Below are 17,061 nucleotides of genomic sequence, written 5' to 3'. Positions count from 1 at the left end.
GCCTTTTTATGATAAAATCCAGATACAGAATGAATTAACAATGAGGAGAACCGCGGTGATTTCACGCATAAACTGGTCTGTCACTGACGAGTTTCAGGTCATTCTAAAGAGCAAAAGGCTCCTTCATTAGAGGCCGATGCAGGACAGTGTGTGGCAGAAGATAGTGTCCTATACACTGTCCCTTAAAAACACTGTCAGTGTCGCTGCAGCGTGGGTTAACAGAGTGTATCTCTCTATATATCGTCCGATGAAATACTTCCCAGGCAGCCAAGCCACAAGTTAGATTGAGAACACATGCAGAACAGATGTGCAAACCATGGGGTGAAACCAAGAGACTGAGGTGTATTTCACATAAGCACATAATCGATTGCAAATTTCCAAATTATGACTAATGTTGTGGGATAATTTGAGATGACCAATACTGTCGTTAACTACAGACAATATAAAACTCACGAGGCAGGTATCTCTGTGTGAGGAGGTCAAAATGAACATTCCCACCGGCTCATTTCCAAAACAGGATAGACACGTGCTCCTGAGTCCCAGTACGGTCTATTCTATGTCTAAACATTGAATGTCCCCATTCATAAAGTTGCAAAATGCGTTCCCTCGCCAGAAACTTTCAGATATTAATTCTGCAACTACTAAGGTTCCCAGGCCATTGGCTCTCAACTCTTCGATTCATCATCATACCTTACAGTGACTTGCTTTTGGTTGAAATGAACAATAATTCATTCAATACATAAATTACATTAAAAGATGAGCATATATGTTTTATAATCATACTTATTTATTTAATTCTCTTGTTGCAGCCACATATTTGTAAAGTATTTGTTTCATTCCCTTATTATACTTGTTCAAGAATCATTTAACTCTTTCTTTGTAGTGTTTTATGTATTCTGTCAAAAACCTTGTAAATTGGTGAATAATTTTCCCCTTCAGTCGTATTTCAGATAAGCACATCATCGATTACAAATTTTCAAATTATGACTAGATTGGGATCTTTGGGATAGACCAGAGAGAAAAAAAAACGCAGGAGTTTCAAAAAGATGGGGCCCATTTGATACAATTAACTACTTATTCTCCGAGGCTGGGGCCTTCTGATACAGATATTTCAGCTTCACAATTGGGTTAAACACACAAAGACAGATTTTTTCTCTTACTGCTCCATGACTTAAAAAAAGACTCCACTGTCCAGAAAACACACTGACTGTCTGGTTGTAGCCATTAAACGTCTCCCAGTGCCTTCTGTTTCTCGTATGCATTTCTCCCTGATCAGATCCATTCCCCCTGATATTAATTCCCCGAATTCACTGAGCATCACCCTAAGGACCCCCTCTCCCTGTTCTGTTCTCTCTGACACCATCCACCTGAAATCATGGAAATCCTATGGGATCTGCCTTGTTCCCATCTGCCATTTAATGTGCAGTACTGTTTTGTAGATAACTTTTCTTCCGTTACTCCTCATACACCATATGTTAATTCTGAATGCTGCTGGATGAGATTGATGTTGTAAATGGCTTTATGTTTCTGACTTTACATGGCAACATTTATTTTATTTGTGTAAGAACGGGAGACATTGTGGTGTTATCCTCTGAGTAAGCAAGTAGGGTTTCAAACTTGACTTCTGTAAACAAAGCATTACTGGTCATTATCTGGATCATAAAATCCGGTCCAACCGAAAACAACTGGTGAAAGTGGAGAAGGGCAAAAGCAGAACCTTCTTCAGTTCATTTCTGAACTTCTTTTGGGCTACTGCATTGATAAAGTTGCTGTTGCAGGAACTAACTGGAGCATGTTTGTAGTTTCTTGAAGGATGAAGTGTGGGTCATTGAAATCCAGGCCAGTGAAGTAAGCCTCACCCGTAACCCGCACGTCGAGGAAATGCCCGACCGAGGTGACCCAAAGGAGGAGGAAACTGAGCAAGATGGTGAATAGCAAGAAAATGGATCTCCTGCGGTTTGCCATCTCTGGATCTCCATGATTCTCGGTGCTCCGAAGCGTCCTGCGGTTTCTGCTGCCGACTAAAATGTGTTTGACGGTTAGAGCGTTGAGAATCAGAATGAGGAGGAATGGGAGAAAGGGCGTTACTGTATGGTCCAGCCAGTCATAGGCCTGCCAGGTGGGCAAAGAGTAATAGCTGGACATAATATCACAGACAGGGTACCCCGTCCAGGATGTACAAGGGCTGAGAGGTGAAGTAAAATGGAATGTTCTTCACGTAGCTTGGAGTACAGACAAGTCCGAAAAAAGCAACGCAGTTTTATGGCCTTTAGTTTCTGACAGCAGATGACCACAAAACGGTCTAAGGTGAAAGCCACTGTCAGCCAGACTGAACCATCCCGGGTTGCATACACCAGCACAGTGCTGACAGCTCATCCGGGGGTGGTAGATAGGACACTGTACCTGAAATAAACGCCACCTATGCGGTTGAGGATAACAGTGGTAACCATGACAAGGAAATCAGTCATCGCTATCGCCACTAGGTAGTAAGTGATCCACTGGGAGAGTCCGCACCGTCCACGGCATAGGATGATGATCGCCACAAAGTTGGCTGTAAGAGAATAAAAGGAGAAAGACGTTACCGAGTGGACTGCAAAAAAATAGCTGTTCCTTGATCCAATCAGTTACTGAAACCCGACTGAAACCCTCCTGATCTGTCTCTTCACCACCTCCAGATTTCAATTATTCCAAAGCCATTGCTACTTGTTCTACAGCCATTGCTGGATTAAACATTAGTGAATTCAGAGAATATAGCAATCAGTCCCTGTCACAAACACCACTCTCTGACAGCTGATTCAATTCCTGTGTCTAACCATGCTCTGAGGCTTGTAACTCTTTACAATATTGATGTCCTGATTTAGCGGTGGACTAAAGTTGCAGATGCCCACATTCCCATATTGACCATAAGTGGCACGGTAGCACAGTGGCTAGCACTGCTACCTCACAGCGTCAGGGACCTGAGTTCGATTCCAGGCTTGAGTACCTGTCTGTGCGGAGTTTGCACGTTCTCCCCGTGTCTGTGTGGTTTTCCTCCGCGTGCTCTGGTTTCCTCCCACATTCCGAAATATGTGCTGGTTCAGTGCACTGGCCTTGCCAGATTCATCCGCTGTGTACCGGAACAGGCGCCAGGGTGTGGTGGCTAGGGGACTCTCACTGTAACTACATTTCAGTGTTAATGTAAGTCTAAATGTAACTAATAAATAAACTTTAACTTAGAACAAAGTAAGCACTGACGCTGCATACGTTTCCTTTCTAATATAGCCTGTGATGTCGCCCATCATCAAACTGTGCCTTAGGGTAACAGCTACTGAAGTCCTTTCTGATATCTAGACCCATGACCATCGGAATAGGTTTTGGGCGGCCCATCCCTGCATTCTCAGTGAACTGCAACTGACCCAAAACATTTGTTTCCAATGCTCTTACTCACGCCACACCCCGTTCACCCAGCAGCACTGTGCTTGCTGAGCTATTTTGAACCATTGTCTAGTTACACTTCAATTTCAGTACTCCATCCATAATGATCCACTACCTCGTCAGCCTCCCCACTCCCTATCCTTGTGATATGCAGCACCCCTACAACTACCTGAGATGGTAACGTACATCTAAATTTGCCCTCCTGTTAATTCCAGATATTAACGATGTATCATTGCAGTTATCATTTTAGATGCCCGGGCCCTATTCTCAGGAATTCGCATCTTCAACGTATCAGTTTTTCTCTCTCTTACTTTATCTGAGATTTATTGAGATAACGTACTTCTTTGATCAAACATTTAGCACTCTTGAGTTCTATACATTTCTCTCGTTCAGTTGAACGGTTCACCCACATAGCGTGTGTACAATGTGACCATTACAATTTATATTCCTGCATTCTGGTAACCAGTTTTTCTATAAACGTGAAGTGCAATATATTGAATTGCGTATTGTCATATTTCATAATGCAAATGGAAGTAATGCACTCTTATTCACTAAAAAAATGAGACTTTTTCACCACAAGAAAAATGAGTAATTTCGGCGGGATTCATCTCTTACCTGGGACACTAATAGCAGCGAGTATAGGACAATAAACAGCATACAGTGGTCCATTCTCTGGCCCATGCGTTGCCTTTCAGGAACTAATTGAATTCTGCAAGTTGCACATGCTATCTGCGCAAGAGCAAAATATACTCTCCTTTATACCAGGTGAGAGTCTCCAGAAGAACAGTTAAATTACAACATCCACTTCATTAACAGGTCGGAGAACAAACAGATTAAAGGATGATTTCATGCCTTTCATTTGTTACATTAGTAACAAATTAACCCATTGCCGATGTGGGTGAATTGCTGTCTGCAGAATCTGCAGTCCCTCCTCAGTCCACACCGTCCTGGCATCTCCATCAATCAGAACCCCGTTTTGTATACTGAGCTGAGGTCCCATCTCTGATGAAAAAGCATCTCTTCCGATCCTACCATAATGTGCTTATAGTTGGCGGATCAGTTGACGTGTTTGGCTTCTTTCTTAGCTTTCTGGTGTTTCGTGCTCTATAGTTGTACAAAAATTTAAACAGATTTAAAATGGAACAATTTGAAGCAACTATTCGCTAACATGGGAGGATGCAGGAGGCGCATGCAAATACTGCGCTCTGTGGAAATACCACATCACTTTAGTTGTTCCGATAAACCACACACGTTGAAAGGGCTTTCAAATAGCCGACCATGAATTTAGGATTTCTAGTAAAGGAACAATTGAAACATGGCCTGCTGTACATAAATTAATTTATCGTTGGGTCAAGTAATTACCGAGACATAGTTTAGAAGTAATAGCACCAAGTGCAGTGAAAATTGAGACACTGTTGACATAATATAGAAATAAACATTTTTAGTATAATAGTAACCGAGAGAAAACCTCACGAAGTGCGAGCAGCACCAAGGTGTGATGGAGTATGATGGAATATATAAAGACATATTGTCCTCTTACAGTCATATCAGAGACAGGGTCGAGTGAAGTACAAATTCAGTCGTGGGAATTAATTAGCATCTAGCTCATCAGCAACAAATGATCGTTCTGATAATTGAGCAAAGACCGAGTATCATATAAACAGGGAAATAGTCATGTCAGATAATTGACCTCATGCTCACATGACCTTCCTAGACCTGCTGCAGTGCGTTACTGATGTCCAATGCACATTGGAATAACAACACTTTATCTTCCGTTTCAGAACACTGCAGCCGACTGGATTCAATATTGAGTTAAAGAACTATGGTTCGTAAACTTCCACCCTTAATTTTAACACCCACCCCCAATATTTCTGGATTGTTGTTTGTTGTTTTTCCGCTCCCTTGGCCTGCACCAATACAAGTAAATCCTTCCCCCCACTTAGCCACCTGCCCCTGTTTCGTAAGTTCCATCATTATTTATCTTGCCTTTTGCCACCATTAACATTCTTCATCCCTCCATGGCAATATTAGGATTCCCCTTTGTCTTATGTCCAGGATAGATTTGTCCATATTTACGCTGTGCCGAACTATCCATGTTTTTTTTTCTATTCTGCCCCGCCTCCTCCGCTTCCTTTCCGACTATATAATTTCTTTAGTTCTGGAGAAAGATCATTTATTTCTGACAGGTTAACTCTTTCTCTCGTCACAGAAACTGCCGGACGTGCTGAGCTTATCCAGCATTTTCGGTTTTTATTCCAGATCTCACAATGTAGTGACTGAGATCATTGAACCAAAGTCAAGAATGGACTGATCTCGATGTCCGTTGTGCTCCAAATGTCTCCCGACTGCTACAATCTTTTCCTTCTCCATGTTTTATGTCTCTGATAAATAATGATGACATTCGCACTTTAGAGAGGAATGATCTAAGATCAGGAAAACATGATATGGAAGCAGTTTGGGTCGAGGTAAAAAATGATGAAGGCAATAAGTCATTTGTGGGCGTTGTCCCCTAAATGCAACTGTATGTAGGACAGATTAAGAAAGAAGAGATAATGGGCGCTTGTCAGATTGGTACAGCAATAATCATGGAGCATTTCAATCTACATATAGTTTGGAAAAATCAGCTGGGCAAAAGTACCATAGACGAGGAGATAATAGATATTTGTCTGGATAGTTTCATCGAATAAGGCGTTCTGCAGCCAACTGTAAGCAGGCTATTCGAGACCTGGAATGGTGCAATGAGATAGTGTCAGTTGATAATCTTTTGGTGAAAGCACTTCTTAGAAGCAGCGAGAATAATACCTTTGCTTAGAGAAGAATGCATCCAAGACTATTATTTTAAACTTAAATCAGGGTAATTATGAGGGCATGAAAGCGCAGAGTGAGCTGTAACATGTCCTTAAACGATAGATCAATAGAGGTTCAGTGGCAGACATTTGAATAGATATTTCAGAACACAAAATAATACATTCCAATCAGAAAGAAAAATTGCAATGGAGGTCTATCATCAATGGTTATTTCAAAAAGTTAAAGACATCATTAAGTGAAAGGAAAAATCAAATTTGTGCAAAGATAAGTAGCACATCAGAAGATTAGAAAGAACATAAAGCACTTAAAATAATGGCAGAATTATAGAAAAGTAAGGAAACACTGGAGTCCGAGGGACAACTAGCTATTAATATCAGTACAAGACGTCAGAATTTCTACCGAGTTTAACTAAGAATAGAACAACGTGAGCGTTGGTCCATTAAAAAGAGCACCCGGGGAATTGGTAATGGAAAGCTGGGCTATGCCGCATTAATTAAACAGGTATTTACATTTTGCTTCAATATCGTGGACACAAGTAACATCCCATAAATAGCTGTAAATAAGAAAATGGAATGGAGGGACGAATTCGGGAAAATCAGTATAAGCAGGAAATGGTATGGAGCAAATTGTTGGGTCTGCTGGCTGACAAATTCCGGGGTCTGAATGGCTTTCACCGTCAGGTTCTGAAAGAAATGGCTGGTCAGATTTTTGATTCGTTTCAATATCCAACATTCTGGAGTTTCGGGGAAGTTTCTGTTGGATTGGATGATCGTAGATGTAACATATTAACTCAAATAGGAAGGTGGACAGAAAGCGGGAAACCGCGAGGCAACAAGTATTACATGCGTCACAGGGAAAATGTTAGCAGAGATTATTGAAGACGTTATAGCAGGGCGCAATTCAAGGCAATCCAGCAGGGTCAACATGGTTTTGTGAAAAGGACATCATGCTTAACACATTTATTAGAGTTTTTTGAAGGAGTCACATATGCTGTCGTTGAATGCGTAAACTGTACTTAGGTTTTCCAAAGGCATTGGATAAGGGGTGACATCGATGATCATTGCATAAATTAATAGCTCATGATGTAAGGGGTTACATACTGGCAAGGATGCAAGATTGGCTATTAAACCAAAAACACTGATTTAGCATAAGTGAGCCTTTCTCAAGGTACAGAATGTGACGAATGGTGTGCCACAGACTTCAATGTTGGGGAATGAAATTTTTACAATTGATGTAAATGACCTGGATGAAGACCGTGAATATATCGACGTTAAATTTACGAAGAACGCAAATATAGATCAGAAAATAAATTGTGAAGATGACGCAAGGAGGCTATAAAGTGACATAAATAGGTTAAGTGAGTGAACAAAGCTCTGGCAAATGGTGTATTATGTGGGCCAGTGCGGACTTGACCATTTTTGCAAGAAGAATATAAAATAGGCTTACTATCTAAATGGTGAGAGATTGCAGAGCTCTGAGGTACAGAGGGTTCTGGCAGCCCTGGAGCATGAAACACGAGGAGCTAATATATCGGTACAGCAATTAAGAAGAAAAGGTCGAAGAATATTATCAGCGTGATTTGAACGGGTGGAGAATGTGTGCATATCAATGGCAGATGTAGTTTGTTGCGGATAAGTGTGAGGTTATCCACTTTGGCAGCAATGATAGGAAGGCATGTTATTACTCGAATGGGTCTAAATTGGGAGAGGTGGATACACAGTGAGACCTTCGAATCCTCGTGCATCACTCGCTGAAAGTAAGCTTGCAGGCACAGCAGGCAGTAAAGAAGACAAATGGTATTTGGGTCTTCATAGCGAGAGGATTTGAGTAGAAGGACAGGGATGATTTGCTGCAATTCTATAGTGCGTCGGTGAGGCCACCCCTGGTATATTGTGTGCAGTGTTGGTGTCCTTATCTGAGGCAGGATATATTTGTTATAGACGGAGTACACCGAAGGTTTACCAGGCTGATTCCTGGGATGGCAGGTCTGTCATTTGAGTAGAGATAAATTGATTAGGATTATTTTAATTGGAGTTTAGAAGAGTGCGAGAGTATTACATAGAAACTCTCAAATTCTAACAGGATTAGACAGGGTAGACTGAGAAAGAATGTTCCCGATGGTGTTAAGGGTAAGATCCTGGCATGGATAGAAGATTGGCTGACTGGCAGAAGGCAGAGAGTGGGGGTAAAGGGGTATTTTTTCAGGATGGCAGCCGGTGACTCGTGGTGTGCCTCAGGGGTCGGTGCTGGGACCACAACTTTTCACAATATATATTAACGATTTGGAAGAATGAGCTGAAGGCACTGTTGCTAGGTTTGCAGTTGATACAGAGAAAGGTGGAAGGACAGGTACTATTGAGGAACAAGGGGGGCTGCAGAAGGACTTGGACAAGTTAGGAGAGTGGGCAAACAAGTGGCAGATGGAATACAATGTGGAAAAGTGTGAGCTTATGCACTTTGGAAGTAGGAATGGAGTCAGAGGTTATTTTCTAAATGGGAACATGCTTAGAAAATCAGAAACACTGAGGGACTTGGGAGTCATTGTTCAAGAGTCTCTTGAGGCTAACGTGCAGGTTCAGTCGGCAGTTAGGAAGGCAAGTGCAATGTTTGCATTAATGCCAAGGGGGCTAGTATACAAGAGCCGGGATGTACTTCTGAGGTTGTATAAGGCTCTGGTCAGACCCCATTTGGAGTATTGTGAGCAGTACTCGGCCCCATGTCTGAGGAAGAATGTGCTGGCCTTGGAAAGGGTCCAGAGGATATACACAAGGATGATCCCTGGACTGAAGAGCTTGTCATATGAGGAACGGTTGAGGACACTGGGTCTGTACTCTTTGGAGTTTAGAAAGATGAGGGGGGTTCTTATTGAAACTTACAGGATACTGCGATGCGTGGACAGAGTGACCATAGAGAGGATGTTCGCAATAGTAGGAAAAACTAGAACCAGAGGGCACAACCTCAGACTAAAGGGCCGATCCTTAAAAGCAGGGAAGAGAGCGAATTTCTTCAGCCAGAGAGTGGTGAATCTGTGGAACGCTTTGCCGCAGAAGGCTGTGGAGGCCAGGTCATTGAGTGTCTTTGAGACAGAGATAGATATGTTCTTGATTAGTAAGGAGATTAGGGGTTATGGAGAAAAGGCAGAAGAATGGGGATGAGGAAAAAAAAAACAACCATGATTGAATGGCGGAGCAGACCCCATGGGGCAAGTGGCCTAATTCTGCTCCTGTGTCTTATGGTCTTACGATCTTATGCTGGGGAACTCCAGAAATAGCAGTCATAGTTTGAGGATAAGGGGTAAACCTTTAAGAACCGAATAGAGGACAAATTTCTTCACCCAAAGGTCGTGAATGTGTGGAATTGATTACCACAGATAGTAGTTGAGGCCAAAACGTTGTCAGACTTTAAGAGGAAATTAGAAATAGCTTTTGGGGCTAAAGAGATCAAGGGATATGGGGGGAAGAGGGAATCAGGATATTTAATTCGATGATCAGCCATGATCAAAATGATTGGCGGTGCAGGCTCGAAGGGCCGAATTACCTACTCCTCCTTCTAGTTTCTATGTTTCTGTACGTTTCCATGTGTTGCAAAAACAGACGGATATGCTTCAGTTGTACAGGGCATGGGTGAGGCCTCATCTGGAGGATTGTGTACAGTACTTGTCTTCTTATCTTAAGAAAAAATGTTAATGCATTGGAAAACAATCAGAGCAGGTTTACTAAATGGTTACCAGGTGTCAGCGGGTTATGTTATGAGGAAAGGATGGTGATGTTAGGTTTGTATCCACTGGAGTTTAGAAAAGTAACAGGCAACTTAATTGAAACCTTTAAGACTCTAAGGGGTATTAGTAGGTTGGATGTGGTGCGGATGCTGCTTTATTCGAGTTTTGTAGCTGTGCTGGATATTTCTGGTCCTCTATATTCCTCGGAGTGTATATATCTGGGCTCTTGGTTATGTGTCTGTTCCCGATACGGTTGTACTATCCACGGGAGGGCGCTCTTTGATCACTGAGCAAACATTATGATCTCGTTCTGCAGAAGCTGACTATTTGCAGATATAAAAATCTACGGGGAAAATAAATCCCAACCTATCGCATTACATCTTCTTGGCTCTTTCAATTTTCAGGTCCGGTACAGACAGAGATTGTTGTTTCTGCTTCTGGATTTCAGCCTGGAGCCATGGTGGTCAAAATATTCCTGACTTTGGTTTTTATCCTGAACACAGGTCAGTGAAACTGGAATCTTCTTAGAATATATTGCGATTCCTGTGCAGTTTCCTTTTCCCCTCTCTGGGTGATTATACCCTTCCTCTTACTCCTCACGTACTGTGTGCCCGTTGCTTATTTTCAGAGATGAGTAACGGTGCCTCAGTGGCCCAGTCAGAACCAGGAGTTGAAGCAGCTGAGGGTGAAGATTCAGCAACACGTTGCAGTTACTCTGTACGGAGTTCAGCTAGAGAATATGACCTGTTCTGGTATCACCAGTATCCACAACAAGCTCCTCAGTATCTGCTCAGAGCCGATAGGAATGGATATAAGAAGACAGCTCCCGGCTTCGAAACGTTCAGCGGGAATCACAACCAGAAACGAAGTACTTTTCACTTGTCCATGAAGTATTTGAAGGTGATGTGGAGATGCCGGCGTTGGACTGGGGTAAGCACAGTAAGAAGTCTCACAACACCAAGCTAATGTCCAACAGGTTTACTTGGCAGCACTAACTTTTGGAGTCTCAGGCTCCTTCATCAGGTGAGTGAGCGAGTGAGTCATTCACCTGATGAAGGAGCCTGAGACTTCGAAAGCTCGTGCTGCCAATAAACCTGTTGGACTTCAACCTGGTGTTGTGAGACTTCTTAATGTATTTGAAGATGACAGACAGCGCCGTGTATTACTGTGCACTGAGACCCACAGTGAATGAGGCTCCCGCGGGGCTCATACCCAAACCGGGATAGGTCGGCAACAAAGTGTTCGGTGTCAGGAAAACACATGGGTTTGAATTTCATAGAAATGGTACAGATAATGAACGCGGCATTGAGCCTCAAGTGAGTGGTTTTCCCTCGGTGAGATCAATGATTATCACTGCTGGGAACTCTGACATTTCTGATTAATCCTGGATCAAATTCAATCATTTCCTGATCCCATTTACACAACTCGCAGATCTCCCGAGCAAACAACTTAATCTATTTGTACATTTAAACTTTTTGTATCATGTGCCTCTCTGTCAGGGAACACGGTTTAAAAGTGACACTATATCAAAGGCACACTCAGAGTTGTCACAGAGTTTCTGGGTTTAAAATAGTGACTGACTGAAATTAGTACTTTAACGGCACAAGAGCATCCCACAAGAACTGCGTCTCGATATGGAGATGGGTGATTACTTTTCCCGCTGTAATTAAAACAGTATGTAGCCTCACAATACCAGGTTAAAGTTCAACAGGTTTATTTGATAGCACGAGCTTTCGGAGTGCCGCTTCCTCATCCTTCATTAGAGGCACTCACCTGATGAAAGATCGGCCCTCTGAGAGCTCGTGCTACTAAATAAACCTGATGGACTTTAACCTGGTGTTCTGAGACTACTTACTGTGACTACCCCAGTCCAACGCCGGCAACTCCACATCATAATGAAAACAGCAATTATTAATGTTCATGGTCCCTCATTAATAAACTGATTTAGAATTATTTATTTAATATTTCACCTTTATTACAGAGAATGATCTCTCTCAGGAACAGTATAGACATCCAGTTCGAAGGAAAGCGAGTTAAACCGAGTTAGAGACAGAATGAGTGATTTTTTGTACATTTTAGTACTTTATTCCTCATTAGGAAAACCAATAAAGTCCAATCAGAGTTACCACATGAGGGACAAACCAGATCCAAGCTGACAAGAAAACAATACACATCTCATCTTGGGCTTGATCAAAGAAGATTCAAGCTGACAGGATGAGGCATTGGACTTCCTCCCGGGCTTGATCTGAGCTGCATCGTCGCCAAAAGGCCGAGATGGCTTTAAAAAATTGCATGTGAAAAAAAATTAGGTGACGCCAGCCTGAGCGCTTGCACTTGATATTAGGCAAAAGGCCGAGAGTGAAGGAGTGCTGTGAGATAGAGCAACAGAGAGAGTCCCCCAGGCAAACACAACCGGGGGGACTATTATTGGTGAGTGTCAGCTGTATTAACCTTAACAGTGATTGGTCCAGAGCTGACGTCATCTCAGGGAGACCAGCCAATTGCAGCACTAAGAAACACCCCTCACTTTCCCAATAATTGAAGCTACCACTGATCTGTGTTCACTCCGTGATATAAGATTAGGAGCAGCAATATATTTTACAGAGTACAGGTAAATGCAGCAACTGCTGAAGATCTCTGGGGGAACTGCAGAGGAAAATGACCGAAGTATTTGTCTGAGCAGAAACACTTATCCAGCGATTCGGATTTCGCAAAGCACTTCCGGTGATTACAGCAAACTTTTAAAAAATTTCTTTCCAGGATGTGGGCGTCGCTGGCTCGGCCGGTACTTTTTACGCATCCCTCGCTGTGCTTCACAAACTTTCCGACGCTCTTCTCAATTAGGGTTTTGCATTCAGCCGATTTTCTCACCATCAGTCCTAGTGCCTAGAACACATCAAACCTGCTCTTAAAGATCATTTACTTCTTAACGTTGGCTCTATTCTCTCCCCACAGATGTTGTCAATCCTGCTGAGATTTTCCAGCATTTTCTGTTTTTGATTTCTAATCTTGCACTGAAAATGCAGGAGAAATTTATTCACCCAGAGGTGGTGAATCTATAGACTTCATTAATACAGAAGGTAGTTGAGGCCAAAACATTGTGTGATTTGAAGAAGAAATTAAATATAGCTTCTGGGGTTAAGGTATATGGGGGATTGCTGGATCAGGGTATTGAATTTGATGATCAGCCATGATCAAAATGAATGGCAGAGCAGACTGACCTATTCCTGCTTCTAGTTTCCATGTTTCTATAAACTTTTGTAATTTTTATGTTCAGGATTCTAAGTTTTAATATTTGTTTAATATATACTATTTAATGATGCTGGAAGAATGAGAGATATTTGATCTGCCTCAGCTGCCAGCTTCAGTTTACACAATTGACAGATATTTCAAACCTTAAATTATTTATTCCTTTGCTGTGAGTTTTTTTTCTGAAAGATCAGAAAAGAGATATAACTCGTTCCAGGCGACTCCACATATTCTATTCTCACTGTGAATGGCGAGTTACCAGCGATCCGCAAATAAACAGCAGCCTCGCTCAATGAATGTAATAATCAGACGGTATTTGTTTTCGATGTGAACGGTTTTGATGGTGTTTATACTCAGTGCCTGGGGTCACAGGAGTGTATTGACTTGTCAGTGTGTGACCCGCTGTTAGAAACAGCCCTCAACAGACAACAGCTGTGACCTAGAAAACTGCGGCAGTTTTTGGACGAGGATTACACTCGTTCCCATCACTGTGAGACTCACTGCACAATAATAGATCGCGGTGTCAGAAAGCAGCAGCTCCGAGATGGTCAATAGGTACAACTTGTCAGACTGCTGGACCGTATCAGAAAACGGAGTCTGAGCGAAATCCGTCTTCAATTCAGCACCGCCGTACTTGTCCCTCCGGACCGCAAACTCGGGCTGTCTGCCTGGATATTGACGGTACCAGAATAAATAATAAGCATCGTCGGTATAGGTGCAGCTTAAAGTGACATCTTCTCCCTCTGTTCGAGTGAGTGAGGATTCCTGCTGAGAAACAGAATCGCCATCGCTCAGATCTGGAACACAGATATGAAAAAAAACATTGATTGAAAGTTCAATTGAACCGAGGGTGAAAAATCAGAGTGTAACATGAAAATAGATATTAAATTCTAGCACATTCGCTCCAACTGATCTATGTCCCCCTTTACCATCCCCAGGAGTATCCTCCCTCTCGCCTCATGTCAAATGCCTCTGTCCCTAGCCCTCTCAGCGGGTTTCTCCAGGTTGCCTCAAATGCATCTTTTCTCGTCTCCTCAACACTTCATTAAGTCAATGTGAGTCAAATTCTACAGAACTCTTTCTAAAGAACTTTATCTGTAATTCCCAGTTGATCTTTTTGTTTCACTTAGATTTCTGGGACATAGATTTCGAATCCTTCCCAAATGGAATCATCCTCTGCCTGTCCACTACACTAAACCTCTTTGATTTGATTTACTATTAGTTGATTTGATTTGATCCTCACTGTACTGAAATCAGTCAGGTTTCTCGTAAGTCTTCTCGCCAGGAGAGAAATTAATCATAATCTTTATATTGTTTTCTAATAGCTCTCATAAAACTCTCTATAAAGTAAAAGTAAATCCTGGTACAATCTCTCTAAATTGCCTTTACAGTGAGCTTATAGAATCTATTCTCCAAATAACAAGGCCACTCACAAACATGCATTTGTGCTCTAAAGCAGGTCTAATATTTGTTTAAGATTAATATCCCGCTTTTCAAACTTAAGCCTCTATAGATTAAATTCCTTTTTACTCCTTTTTTAAGATTGAAATTTCTTACCAACAATGAATGTCACTCAGAAAACAGCACGAACGGAGATCCGCATTGTTGCTTGTCCTCTTTTTAGGTCAAACCAAACCAAGTAAACAAACTCAGATTAAATCAGGACAAAGTAAAAGAGGCAGCTCCCCAAAAAGGAGGGGGAACAGCCCGAACAGAAATCAAAGTGCAAAGGAAACTTAAAAACATCAAATTAAAATGTGATTATTAGGGTCAATAATGCACCCCAACCCCTCCGGTGCCCAGCGGGCGCGGAAAGCGTCAACCTCGCCCGTGGATACCGCATGCTCCCTCTCCAGGGACACGCATTGTTGCTTGTGTCTCCGACACCTGCAGTATATCGAACAAGACAAAGCTGAGAGCATTGGATGAGGCCAGTCTGACCTCACATCCTGCAGAACCAATGGTAAGAAGAGCTGAGATCACTGGATCGAGAATAAAGAGTTGATTGGATACCACCATCTGCCAATTGATTTATTCCTGACAGACTCATCAGGCGGTATCCAGTCATCCCATCCGCTCTGTTCTACATAGAGAATACTGCCTTCTTGAACCCGTGTCAAACCATTCGCGTGGAAGGTATCTGACGGTTGCTGGAATTATCTCTGAGGCTTTTGTACGGTGTTTTAGCAGTAATCTAACGCTTGTGTCTCACGGCACAGTAACAGACGCCCTGTCTTCCATATTGAGGGCGCTTATATTCAGATCACCGTTCTGTTTAGAGTCGTCATCAGCCGCCAGATATCGTCCTGAAACTTCATGTTCCCTCAGCATTGCTAATAATCCATCTCAGTGGCTGTGCCGGTTTCTGCTGATACCACTGCATGCTGTAAATATCCTTGTCTGCACATTTACAATGTAACTGCACCAAACCGCCTTCTGATGCGGTTATTGTCACCAGTGACTGAGTTACTGGATCTGCGCAAGTCTGTCTGTGAAGGTAGAGGAATTAAGTATCAAGAGTTAATTTAAAATTCCCTGTATCTGTGATAGTTTGTGGTGCCTCCCATATGCGCCTCACGTGGATATTTCTGGTGGTTAATCATATTACCATCTGTGTGTATTAATATATTAACTGGCTTGATGATCATTTCCCAATACTTACTGTGAAAGAGCGCCGCCACTGTGATCAGACACATGCCGAGTGAATCTCACTCAGTGAATGGGAACGGAATGAGTCAGAGATTCAGAAGGAGAGAGGAAACCAAGGCTCTGTTCAAATGATTGCAGCGAGGGTGTGTGAGAGTGTCTATGTGCGTGGGTTCGTGTGAGTTTATGTGTGTGTTGGGGTGGTGGGGGGGCGGGGGGGATCTATTGTGAACTCACAAGGCTGCCATCCAGGCAGGTTTTCGTGATAATATCACGTGAGTTGCTGGTGCCCAGGCGAGAATGTGGCGCCCTCTGATGGTGGGTTCCGCACGCTGGAGGTTGCCTGCTGACTGGATTCCTTACTGCAATACATACCAAGACACACATGCTGCCGAAAAATCTAAATTGGGGCTCTTTAGATACTGTTTTTGTTATTGTTAATAATTATTTGGGAAAATGATGCTAAATCTTTGAAAATCAAGGCTGGAGTGCGCTGTTCAAATCTTGGGTACGACGAAATCTGAAGAACGCCCATACTTCAGCGTAACTGCGGAGGTTGCAAATCAGAATTGTGTCAGGGATTAACAAAATTTGCCTTATTTTGCTTATGACTAAGAATGTATAAAAAGCGACTTAATTGACGTGTTCAGAATATTGCCCTTTTCAGAGAGTAAAATGTAGCATTATTGGTCCATTTTAAAGGCAGGTTTTGGGAACCTTGGATAACGAGAGATATTGTGAGCCTAGTCAAAGAGAAAAAGGAAACATTTGGCAACCTCGGAGGCTGGGAACACCGTCAAGAAGGCCAATAGTGTGTGAGCGTTTCTTAACAGGGGGGTTGAGCTTAAGAGCCGTGGGGTTATGCTGCAACTGTACAGGACCTTGGTGAGACCACATTTGGAATATTGTGTGCAGTCTGCTCACCTCACCATAAGAAGGATGTGGAAGCACTGGAAAGAGTGCAAAGGAGATTTACCAGAATGCTGCCTGATTTGGAGGGTAGGTCTTATGAGGAAAGATTGAGGGAGCTAGGGCTTTTCCCTTTAGAGAGGAGGGGTTTGAGAGGAGACTTAATCGAGGTTTATAAGATGATGAGGGGGATAGATAGAGTGAACGTTCAGAGACTATTTCCTCGGGTGGATGTAGCTGTTACTAGGGTACATAACTAAAAGGTTCGTGGTGGAAGATATAGGAGGGATGTACGAGGTAGGTTCTTTACTCAGAGA

At 42.6% G+C, this 17,061-nt stretch overlaps 1 gene segment (V, D, J or C); it reads left to right on the top strand.

Moving 5' to 3' along the window:
• The window catches only part of LOC144481024 (Ig heavy chain C region-like), a 369,241-nt gene that overhangs the window by 17,380 nt on the left and 334,800 nt on the right, over window positions 1–17,061 (top strand).

Source organism: Mustelus asterias, chromosome 30 (genome assembly GCF_964213995.1).
Source record: "Mustelus asterias chromosome 30, sMusAst1.hap1.1, whole genome shotgun sequence".
Classification (NCBI taxonomy): Eukaryota; Metazoa; Chordata; class Chondrichthyes; order Carcharhiniformes; family Triakidae; genus Mustelus; species Mustelus asterias.
Note: the sequence above shows the minus strand (reverse complement) of the source record. Positions and strands in the feature narration are given on the sequence as shown.